Here is a 13,062-nt window from a genome sequence, read left to right on the forward strand (position 1 = left end):
TTGATCTTTGATACCTGTTTTTTTTTTTTCTTTTTTCCTCAATGACTTCAAACTCATTTCAGTCAGAGAATTGTGATTAAGGATATTTTTCCTTTCCTTCCTTCCTTCCTTCCTTCCTTCCTTCCTTCCTTCCTTCCTTCCTTCCTTCCTTCTTTCCTTCCTTTTTACTAACACCATCATCAGGAATTCCACAAGGTTAACTCTCTCCAAGAAGCTCAGAGTAGGTTTGGTCTTATTATTCCCAAATCATCCTCTCTCTTGTAAAAGAGGAAATGAGCTTCAAGGACATTAAGCAGTTAGTCCACAAAACCATGAGACAAAAAGCTTGATCTGCTATTTCATGGTCTAGGTCAGTGTCCTACATATTAAAGCAGAGTGCTAAACTGAAATTATAGCTCCACAATTACTTCCTCCAAACTTAAGAGTTCACGCAGTCAATAGCTGACTTGAATTGTAACATTAATTAAGAACCAGAGAAATCCAATTAGGTATAAAAAGATGTTTCCAAATATACACAATAATATGCCTTCTCTAGGATGCTGCACTGTCTCTCTAATTTTCAAATGAATTCCTCTGCCTAATATTTTTCTGTGGTTTGAATTTTAAAAGGGAGGGGTTGCTTTATAGGGAGCCAGAAACTCATCATTTCGAGTTTGCACATATTTACTGCCTGAGAACACAACTCTAATCCAAGGTAACTGGTGCAGAGTTGCATAGTCAATGGATCCATGGTTGTTTTCTGTCATTGGCCACCAGCCCTATAAAAGTTAGAATTTTTGACAAAAAACAAAATACCATGCAGTTTTGTCATGGTCAGATGGTTTTACTTTTCATGCTTAAAGCAAAAACTCCATCAGGCTTCTCCCCCCCGCACCCCCCGCCCCGGGAGAAGGCCTATTTTATTTGCTTGCATCAGTAGACCATTTGATTTTTGTTATAGTGCTCTCCCATTTTCATTACAAATAAAATCAAATTTTTGGTCTGATACATTTGAATCCCCAGGGCCTGAGAGGAAATATCCTTTTAAAGAATTTACAGATTGCTATAGTTATGAAGGCAGACCTCAAATTCTACCAATATATTGAAGAGCTCAAAGGTACAGGTAGAAGGACTGGAAATCCAACCAAGATACAATGAAGTGGGCCTGTGATTTTTTTCTTAAATGTTTTCCCTGAAAAACTGAGACAGAAAGCACTTGCCAGTGATTAAAAGAGTAAGGGGATTTTTATCATGACCAATTCCATTTGAGAGACTGGGAAGACTGGTCTCTATTTCAGAGATTTCTTACTTATTAGCAGTCTTTTCATGTTGCTGGTATGATAAAGCCACTGAAGCAAATGCAAATTTCCAGAAGGCATTATTTTAGAGATTGCATGTAAGTAACTACTCATCCAAAAATATTCAAGTTTCCTGATGCTAATATCTCCTAGCAAAGTGTCATTTCTCTTGGAACAGAAAGTGAAATATTTGTTTCTAGTAATGTAAGTGGTCTATTCAGTGAACTCTTGGTCCTTCTCCAATTCTGGAGGCTATTCTTCTTTCTCAAAATCAGCTAATGATTTGGACACAGCTCTTTAAAAGGGAAACAACAAAGCTTTGTTACCAATATAACCTCACATTTCAGAACCTGAACTGCTGTCCTGTAGATATACTTATCTATTTGCACACAAAGAAGCAATACCAAATTTAACACCTATTTCAATGACTTCCTGATCCCCAACCAAGGTTCTGTAGTTCATTTTCTTCTGAAGAGAGACCCTTTAGCCACTTCATTAATCAAAACCACTAATTATACTTTTATTACAATGTTTCAAAACAACAAATACATAATCATCTATATGACTCACTTTGACCTGCTTCCTACTTTTCATAGAATACGCTAAAAATGGGGGACCTCTAAAAATGTTATTTTCAACCTGAAATCACAACTCAGTGGAAGGACTTCCTAAGTGTCCTCTTTATGATATTAGCATACATTGAAGTTTCTTTTAAATTTTTTCAATGCAATGTGCCTGAAGGACCAAAAAGGGACTTTCCCTTGGTCTAAGATTCCCAGAACAGTTAAGCCCTTTGGCATTTCTACTAAACAAAAGCTAATTTTTGGTGTTTTGTCATCATGTGCTTGTTTTGCTCCTGTATTGTTGCTGGTTTCACTACTAAAAACCAGCCTTATGTATTCTTGAAGATTTCACAATATTTGTACTGTGTCATATTCCTCAAGTCCCTGACTGTTGGAACAAGATGCTTCCTATGGAAATCTCACTCCTAATCTAAATGCTCACTTTGGTACAAGAGTTGGTTTGTCATCTTGAAAAAAATGTATGTATCTTAGGCTTCATAGATGCTCTTGAGAGTGTATTCCTCTCCAAACAGGAAAAAGAAACTTGGGTATTTGGCAGTGCTTATGAGGACGCGGCTGGTGGCACTATTCTCTCCAAGCAACTATTGAATGGATGCCCCAGGATAAAATTAGGAGTGCAGTGCTTGGCGCTGTGAATCATGTGAAACAAAATAACCAAAACCCTATGCTTCCAACCAATTTATAAATCCACAGATCCTTTGGAGGAGAGCAGTACCATTTACCTCCTGTTACTTCAATTTGGCAAAAGTAGCTCTCTCTTTGCTGGATTTTCTATTCTGTTGTATTGTGTAGTAACAATAAATAGCTAGAATTATAATGGTACCTGTTTCTAAAGAGCCTAATGGAATTTACGATTTTTTTCCTGTTTAAAAAAATATTTTCTCCAATGTCATACATCTTCCGCAGAGCACTGTGATTTTAAGTTTAGTCACGTGGAAACTTGTCACAAAAAGAAAAACTAGTGAAGTTTCTAATTAATCCTAATTATAACACCTAAAATTGATTGTTTTTTATATATCAGCACTTACATACATGATCATTAATCCCAAAGCTCTGCAAGGAGGCTATTAGCTGCTTATACTTCTTAGGGAATGGAGACTCAGAGAGAATAAGTAATTTGGCCAGTCATTCTATTCTCTAGTGGTAGAGACAGAACTCAAACCAAAGACCTTTTTACTCCAAAGTTCATAAATTTTCTATTACTACTTATAGCTCCACCCCACACCCCAATGTGGTAATAAATATTGCTTAACTATCTTTATAGATTAAAAAAAAAAAAAAGCCCTGTTGTACATAGCATTTGCTTGTTTCTCTGATGTAAATACATCCACCATGGTCAATTTCAAACTACTGAAGAACATGGAGTTGGAAATAAATGTTAGTCAATTGGCTGTTGGGGTCTTTGTTGTTAAGTGACTCCAACACAAACTGGATCACAAGTTAAACATTTTCCTTCCATATTTATGATGTAATTTTGTGTTTCTTTGCTGTAGAGCTTTCAACTCTGGTAACCAGGAATGCATTCCACTGATCCATTGAAATTAACACTTCCAGGAATACTACCGAATTATAGAGTTGTTTCTGCTTTATAAGAAAGGCAATCGTATATATGAGAAGGCATACCAGAAAAGGAATGAGAACTGATATTCAGTTGAAGTTCCAAATCTGCCACTTGCAGACTGGAATAGGAAAGGTACTGGAAAACATTTATCTCTCCAAACCTTGGCTCTCTCATCATGCAAAGGTAAACAGTAACCCCTGTCTTGACTGCCTTCAAGGTGAGTAACATGAAAGATAATTCATCCTGAAATATTTTATAACTAATAACATGAAAAACAATATAGAATATATTCTATATATGGAATATAATTGATATTTATCATATTCTCTAGTCCTTTGGGTTAGTCTGTCACACATTCATATCCTTTTATATAACAATGATTTAGTTTCATCTACATAATATTGAGAGTATATCTCACATGATACGGACTCTGCAGACCTTAAGAATAAAATAGAAGTGACTACTTTTTTTTACTCCTCTAGTTTTTTTTTTAACTCCTCTAGGACAATACTTGCAACATAATGTAACTACAAGTGCTGTTAATGTACCTTCTAACATTGTGCCTATTAATTCCACCAGAATTGAACAAGCATTTTTATTACCAAATTGGAACAGAAACAGGGCATTAACAGTGGAAACACCATGAAATGACAAGAAGAATGAGCACAAAAACATGCTCTCCTCTTTTTTGCATTTTTATTTAACTTACATGCTGGTTTTGTTTTTGGCCCCTTAATATACACTAAGCATATCCATAAAGAAGAAGAGGTAGCTGAAATCAAAAGCATCTTGTGTATTTGCAATCTATCTTCACTCTCAGATTCAGATTATTTCCACTATATTAAGGAGTTTATTTATCAATATAATCTTTGCTCATCAGAAACGTGTTGTGTGTATTTGTGTGTATGTGTGTAGGCTGCCAATTCCCATTTAGCCATTTAGATTTGGCAGCTTGATTTTGTTCTATCATCGCAAGTTTAGACCCCCTTCATCTCTTCACAAAATGGCTTTCGTTGTTCTGCTTTGCCCTGTGAACACTGTTCGACTTCTATCTATCTAACAAAGAATGGAGATAAGATATCTGTCCTGACTATAGCCAGGCTGGAGATGGTAACCCAATGGGAAGACCACCAGACTATTAGAAGGCAGCAAGATTGGTGAGGCTTGTCTTCAACAGAGTACAAACAAAAAGACTCACTTTGTGATACTCAATTGCAAGTCTAAGAATGTGAGCACCTGAAAAATGTCATGCTGTGAACATTAGCCCCTTGGTTTCTGACACTATATTATGCCAGCTTCCCTACTGGAATTTAATTTTCTCTTCCACACACCAATTCCAAGCTCTCTGACCATTTGTCAGTTATGAATAGTTCTAGTGGAGTTGCTCCCAGGATTTCTCTTAAGAATCATGTTTTCCATTTTTTCACAAATTCACATGCAGATATTCAGATTTATAGTATTCAAATGTAGCAAGTGAATAGGTGAGTAGGTGACTGGATTAGCACTCAATCTAATCATCCACTGAGACTCAGCCTTTGCAGTAAAAGAAGATCTTGATTTCCTAATTAAATTTCTTTTAAAAATAGTGGTATTTCCAATAGATAATGACTTTTGTTCTCTGTTTCAGAGAGAGAGAGAGGTAAACAAAAAGTGATAATCAAGAATCAGAAGCCATACTCCTTGATAGTATGACTCTGTTGAGAAATTAACAAGCTGAGATGTTTCAGTATCTTGTTGGTTTCAATTTTTTTTCTTATTTTGAAATAATAAATATCTACAAAACTATATGGTTTATAAAGGAAGAAATACTATGTAGTCAGTGTTCAGCATACTTATATTACAATTATCTAGCATATAATAGACACATAGTATATGGTGCACTAGGATACTGTATTAATTTGCTAGGGCTGCCATAACAAAATACCATGGACTTAGTGACTTAAATAGCAAAAGTTTATTTTCACTTAGGCCTGGAGATTAGAAGTTCAAGATGAAGGTATTGGCAGGTTTGGTTTCTCCTAAGGCCTCTCTCTTCAGCTTGTAGACAGTCACCTTCTCACAGTCTCTTTACATCATCTTTTCTCTGTGCACATGCAAACTAGTGTCTGTTCCTCTTCTAATAAGGACATCAGTCCTACCAAATTATGTCCCCACCCGTGTGACCTCATTTAACCTTAATTACTTCTTTAAAGGCCCTCTCTCCAATAATAGCTACATTGGGTGTTAGGGTAAACCAGTGAATTTGGGGGGAAACACAATTCAGTTCTTTTAACAGGTACTTTCTCAAAATATGTCCCCTAGACGTTTGATTATTGTTCATATTCAGATTTTCAGACTTGAATCAAGCCATTTTTAATTAAAATGGTTTGTGTGAAGCTTGAAAATAAGAAATATTAATAGCAATAAAATGTGGTGATTTTGCTCAATAAAAGTGGAAATATCTGTTATAGGAGTAATATATGGGCCAATTAGATCCAGAGAGCAGTTTATACATCAACTCTTCTGGTTCATGCACCTCTCACTCCACCTTTTCTTTCAACACTTCTCTCAATTGCATCATTTTTGTCCCTATACAGTTTTTCAAGTCCTTCTATCCCCTCACTACTGATTATGTTAATTATTTAAATTGCAACCTAAAGCAATAAAAAAGGTCAAAAAAGTATTATAATTTTTTCTAACCTTTATCTGTACTTCTTTCTCAGTAAAATTAATTAAAGATTGTAATTCCTTTGAATTGGATTCAGCATCTTTGAAGTAGTACAGACAAAATACAATACAATAATATACAGTGATGTTAAAGATTCTCAATTTTTACAAAAGAAATTCTACACAGAAAGTAACACTAAGAACAATTACACACATTGACAGTATTATCTTTGTCTCAAACTAAAGGAAAAATCAGTTATAGAGAACTTAGAATCACATAACTACAAACTTCTTTAATTACTTTTTAATTAATAGCTGAAGTAAGAAAAAATATATTTCTTTAGTATTTTTCAAATAAATTAGGAAAACAATCTCTACATCAAAGTTTCTTATTACAATTAATTTTTTTTTTCCTATCTAGTAAACTCTTACTATGTGTGAGATTCTGTTTTGGCCATGTATGTAATATTGTAATTATTTTTAAAGCTAAACTACCAAGAAAGAATTATTATTACTCATATTTTGAAGGTTCAAAAAAACACATAGTCATGAATCTACAAAAACAAAACCTTCCTGGAAGAGAAGAAGGAGAAATCAAGGAATCAATCCCATTTACAATTGCACCAAAAACCATAGATAGCTAAGAATAAACCTAACCAAAGAAGTAGAAGACTTGAAAACTATTAATCACTGATAGAATACATTGAAGAAAACAGCAAAAAAATTGAAAAAAAAATTCCATCCTCATGGATTGGAAGAACGAATATTGTTCAAATATTTATACTACTCAATGCATTCTACACGGTTAATGCAATCTGCATCAAAATACCAGCAGCATTTTTTTCACAGAGCTAGCACAAACAATCCTAAAATTTGTGTGGCACCACAAAAGTCCCCGAGTAGCCAAAACAACCTTGAAAAAGAAAAGCAAAGCTGGAGGCATCACAATTCCAGACTTCAAGTTATGTTACAAAGCTGAGTGATCAAGACACTATGGTAATGGCACAAAAGCAAACACATAGATCAATGGAATAGAATAGAGAACCCAGAAATGAACCCCCAATTATATGGTCAACTAATCTTTGACAAAGCAGGAAAGAATATCCAGTGGAAAAAATACAGTTTCTTCAACAAAAAATGTTGGGAAAACTAGACAGCAACATGCAAAAGAATGAAACTGGACTGTCTTTACACCATACACAATAATAAATTCAAAATGGATAAACGACCTAAATGTGACACAGGAAACCATTAAAATCCTAGAGGAGAACACAGCTTGTAACCTCTTTGACATTAGTTGTAGTAACTTCTTACTAGATATGTCTCCTGAGTCAAGGAAAACAAAAATAAACTATTGGAACTTCATCAAAATAAAAAGCTTCTGCACAGTGAAGGAAACAATCAACAAAAGTAAAAGGCAACCTATGGTATGAGAGAGATATTTTACAAATGACATATCTGAAACAAAAATAAACTATTGGAACTTCATCAAAATAAAAAGCTTCTGCACAGTGAAGGAAACAATCAACAAAAGTAAAAGGCAACCTATGGTATGAGAGAGATATTTTACAAATGACATATCTGATAAAGTGTTAGTATCCAAATATACAAAGAACTTAAAAAATCTCAACATCCAAAAGAACAAATAATCCAATTAAATAATGAGCAGAAGATATGAATAGACCTTTTTCCAAAGAAGACATCCGAGTGGCTAACAGACATCACTTAGCATCAGGGAAATACAAATAAAAACTACAATGAGGTATCATCTCACATCTGTCAGAATGGCTATAATTAACAACTCAGAAAGCAACAGATGTTGACAAGGATGCAGAGAAAGGAAAAAGGGGAACTCTCTTACACTGTTGGTGGGAATGCAAACTGGTGCAGTGATTCTGAAAGACAGTATGGACGTTCCTCAAAAAGTTAAAAATAGAACTACCCTACAATCCAGTAATTGCAATATTTGGTATCTACCCAAGGATAAAAAATACTGACTTGAAGGGATACATATATACCCTGATGTTTATATTAGCATTGACAATAGCCAAGTTATGGAAAGAGCCTAAATATCCATCAACTGAATAAAGATGTGATATATATGTGAATATTAATAACCATAAAAATAATATTATTCACAATCTGCAATGGTGTGGTTGGAGCTAGAGTGTATTATGCTAAGTGAAATAAATCAGTCAGAGAAAGACAAATATCATATGATTTCACTCATACATGGAATCTAAAAAATAAAACAGTTGAACATAGAGGGGGCAGAAATAAGAGGCCAACCAGGAAACAGATTCTTAACCAAAAAGAACAAACTGACGGTTCCTGGAAATGGAGGTGGGCAGGGATATGAATGAAATAAGTGATGGTTATTAAGCAGGGCACTTTTGATGAGCACTGGATGTTGTATGTAACTGATGAATCACTAAATTCTACACCTGAAATTAATATTACACTATATGTTAACTAACTGGAATTTAAATGAAAATTTGGAGGAAAAAAAAAAAAAACTCCTGGAACTGAGGAATGAGTAAGGAAGTCAGAAAATACATGGTTAATACGCAAAAATCAGCTGCCCTCTTATACATCAGCAATAAATAATTGGAGCTTCAATTATAAAAAAAAAAAGTCACAACAGCACAAAAATAAAATACATACAAATTAAACAAAAGGTATACAGATATGTGGAAAATTACAAAGCTCTGATGAAATAAATCAAAGAGAATCTAGATAAATAGAGAGATGTGAGTCAGAAGACTTAATATTGCCAAGATAGCAATTGTTAACATAATCTATAGATTTAATGTAATTCTAATAAAAATCTTAGCAAGAAATAAGATCGTTGGGGCACCTGGGTGGCTCAATTTTTTGAGCATCTACCTTTGGCTCGGGTCATGTTCCCAGAGGCCCCGGATGGAGACTGCATTGGGCTTCCTGCTCAATGGGGGAGGGGGGTCTGCTTTCTCTCTCTCTTTTCCTGTCTTTCAAATAAATAAATAAAAATCTTAAAAAAGAAGAAGAAAGAAAGAAGACCTTAAAAAATCTTAGCAAGGTATTTTGTGTATATCAACAACTAGATTCTAAAATTTACACAAAAAGGCAAATGATAAATAACGGCCAATAAAATACTAAAGAAAATCAAAATTGGATGATTTACTCAATCCCTGATTTCAAGATGTACTGTAATACTATAATAATCAAGATAAAAAGGCATTCGTAAAACAAAACCACATTAGTGAGACGACAAAGCAGTAAAGGCACTTCAGTGGAAAATAAGAATGTATTCAACAAATGATTCTGGAACAGTTGGATGTATATGCAAAAAAAAAAAAAATAGAAAGAGAGGGAGAGAGAGAGAAAGAGAGAGAGAGAGAGAGAAAAGAGAGAGAGAGAGAGAATCTAGATATAGACATAAGTTTCAGAAAATTAAGCCAAAAAGGATTGTAGGCCTAAATAGAAGTGCAAAACATCTAGCAGGAAACATAGGAAAAAAACTAATGTGGCTTTCAATTTGGTAATGAATATCTAGATATGAGACCAAAAGCAAGACCCATGAAAAACGAAAACCAACAATTTTGACTTTATTGAAACTAAATCATATCTGTGAAAGATGCTATTGAGAGAATTAAAAGATTTGCCACAGACCGGAAGAAAATGTTTATAAAAGACATCTCTGATTAAGGACTTATATCCAAAAAAAAAAAAAAAAAAAGTCTTAAAATTCAACAGTAAGAGGGGCACCTGGGTGGCTCAGTAGTCGAGTGTCTGCCTTTGGCTCAGGTTGTGATCCTGGGGTCCTGGGATCGAGTCCCACATCAGGCTTACTACCGGGAGTCTGCTTCTCCCTCTGCCTATGTCTCTGCCTCTCTCTCTGTGTCTCTCATAGTAAATAAATAAAATCTTTCAAGAAAAATTTAACAGAAAACAAAAAAGTCATTCAAAACACAAGCAAAGGTCTGAAAAAATACCTCACCAAGAAAGACAGATAGATGTTAACTAAGCATATGAAAATATTCTTGATATTTTCTATTAGGGAAATGCAAATTAAAACAACAATTTAGGTATCCTACATGCCTATCAAAATGACAAAAATCCAAAAAACTGACAATCATCAATTGTTAGTGAGGATGTGGAACAACAATTCTAACTCTACTTACAGCTGGTAGGAGTTTAAAATAATCCATCCACTTTGAAGACCATTTGGCAGTTTTTCACAAACTAAATGTTACCATAAAATATCGTTATCACATTCTTAGAACTGAATTAAAAGCATATTTGTATATATAACCTTCAAAAATATTTATAATAGTTTTATTCATAACTGCTCAAAACTGAAGCAACGAAGATATCCTTTATTTTTATTATTTTTTTTAAGATTTTATTTATTTACTCATAGAGACAGAGAGAGAGAGGCAGAGACACAGGCAGAGGGAGAAGCAGGCTCCATGCAGGGAGCCCGACGTGGGACTCGATCCAGGGTCTCCAGGTTCACGCCCTGGGCTGCAGGCGGCACTAAACCGCTGAGCCACCGGGGCTGCCCACGAAGATATCCTTTAAAGCAAACTAGTACATCCATACAATAGAATACTTCTGCCATATAAAGGAATGAGATATCAAGCCATACGAAAACGCATGAATACATATTGTTAAGTGAAAGAAGACAGTATGTCAGATGACAGGAAAGCAACAGCGGAGGTAAACAGAATAGTGGTTATCAGGAGTTCCGCTGAGGGGGAGGTGGTTTGAGTGCAGCATATGGGATTTTAGGACAATGAAACTTTTCCTTATCCTACTGTAATGGTAGATACGACAATATGCAATTGTCAATATCCATATAGAATTTTACAACACAAAGGTGAAACTTAAAATTCCAAAATAAAAAAATTAAAATTTAGGAAGTTATGGAACACTAGGATAGAACCTACACTGTGACAAAAGAAGTTAGCTGCGTACAAATGTATGAAACAGCCTTGTTGGAGGGAGTGGGGGGCAGAGCTACTGACCTGAGTAACATGGAAATGAGGGTAGTCTTTAAGATTGAAGGCAAGAGGAACTGCACATAAACATTGTACCATAGCTGATAGTTAATTAACTGGATAGAGAATAGTAGGAGACAGATATCTGCCTGTTGGCGGGTGCGGAATTTATAGATAAGTAGGGGGCAAAAGGTTGAATAATTCATGTGGCAGTACATTAGAAATGGAAACATAAGTATAAACTCATGTTTAGCTTAATATAAATACAGATGAATACACATACAAATATTTAGCAACAAGCTCAGCATCTAAATCTTGGTTTCAAATACTATTTTCCAATAAAAGGAACCAAGGCTCATTGGAGAAGTTGCTGACTGTAATACCAAGTCTAGAAATATAAAAGATGATCCAAGAATATCTATTAGTACCAAAAAGGAAGAAAGTATTAAAAAAAAAAAAATTCCACAATAATGGGTATGTGACAAATAGACACAAAATTCAAATGAAAGAATTCCCAGTGGCAAAGCTCATAAAATTTTAGCCACAAAACCAATATGCATGAGCCTGTGTGGAAATTAATAAATCATTAAAAATTTTAACCAACTAGATAAATAAGGGAAATGAAAAATTTCTCATCTAGAAAAATTCTAAATAATTTATTTAGATATTCCAGTGTCAAGGCGAGAGAGCCGAACTTCCTACTTCTTAAGTGTAGATGATACATCTTTGCAAGTCCCACAGTATGGAGATAGGAAAAAATGAATAACTTCACAGTAGAAAAACTTGACAAGCATGATGTCATCAAGATGATCAGATTAACATCACCAGTTATAATTCATGTTGATGGTATGTACCCTCGGTATGATATGGTGAAAATGGCTCTTCATTTCTGTGATCTTTCTTCCCAAAACCATGACCCCAGTGTAACCATGAGAAAAACATTAGACAAATATCAATTTTAAACAACATTTAACTAGTAATCCTTAAAACTGTAAAGGTCATCAAAATCAAAGTTTAAAGAACTATCACAACCAAGAAGATCTTAGACCATGGGAATGAAATGTGGTATCCTGTGGGAAACTGTGGGACTGAGAAAGGGCATGAAGGAAAAATTAAAGAAATCCAAGTAAATATGCACTTCAATTAAAAACAAAAAACCTTCAAGTCACAGAATATTTATGTGATTTGCTAAAAATCGCCGAGCTGGAAAGCATTGGCACTTGTTGCATTGGACACCATTTCCTGTGACTTTGCGTCCAGAGTTCTTTCCAGCATGAGAGAAAAGATCTCTTCAGTCTGCATTCCACAGCCTCAGATTTCCTCATAGACAAGTTGTCAACAGTCCAGGAACTAAAAGGTTTATTTTTGGCAAGAGCCAGATTTTTCATCCAGATACTTCCATTCCTTTTTGTGATGAGTTTATAGAGTAAGGTAGGAGTGAAACACTACATTGGGTTCACATGCTTTTAAAAAAATACATTAAAGATTTTTTAAAAATTAAAGATTTTTTGAAGATTTTTAAAAATATTTTTTCAAGTGACTTATTTAAAATGTACATTAATGTATTTGTAATTTTAATAGCTAACAACTTTTAAAAACACATAGCTAGAACATGGAATAAAAGAGAACCTTCAATTATTCTCTTTTCTTTTTTATAATGATTTTATTTTTAAGTTACATCTACTCCCAGTGTGGGGCTTGAACTCAAAATCCCAATATTAAGAGTCAGATGCTCCACCAACTGAGCCAGCCATTTATTCCAGACTATCTATTATTATTATTATTATTATTGTTATTGTTATTATTTGAGGAGGCTCCTGCCCAGAGTGGAGCCCAATGCAAGGCTTGAACTCATGACCCTGAGGTCAAGACCTGAGGTGAAATTGAGAGTTGGACCTTTAACTGAATGAGCCATTCAGGCTCCCTCCCATCAATTTTTTTTTTTTTTTTTTTTTAGAGAGAGAGAGCACATGCACATGCACACATGTGTGTGATCAGGGGGAGGGGCAAAG

General features: G+C 34.6%; 1 protein-coding gene and 1 long non-coding RNA gene across 37 annotated transcripts in view; one reads left to right on the forward strand and one right to left on the reverse strand.

Moving 5' to 3' along the window:
• Nucleotides 1-13,062, reverse strand: part of PTPRD (protein tyrosine phosphatase receptor type D) — a 2,185,700-nt gene that overhangs the window by 1,657,804 nt on the left and 514,834 nt on the right. The window lies entirely within an intron of this gene.
• Nucleotides 1-13,062, forward strand: part of LOC112649610 (uncharacterized) — a 29,992-nt gene that overhangs the window by 7,987 nt on the left and 8,943 nt on the right. For all 3 annotated transcript variants that reach the window (XR_003129671.3, XR_003129670.3, XR_007413970.1), the window contains exon 2: nucleotides 3,355-3,639. This is a non-coding gene — a long non-coding RNA (uncharacterized LOC112649610). The remainder of the gene's footprint in view (nucleotides 1-3,354; nucleotides 3,640-13,062) is intronic.

The sequence above is a fragment of the Canis lupus genome, chromosome 11 (genome assembly GCF_003254725.2).
Source record: "Canis lupus dingo isolate Sandy chromosome 11, ASM325472v2, whole genome shotgun sequence".
Lineage (NCBI taxonomy): Eukaryota > Metazoa > Chordata > Mammalia > Carnivora > Canidae > Canis > Canis lupus.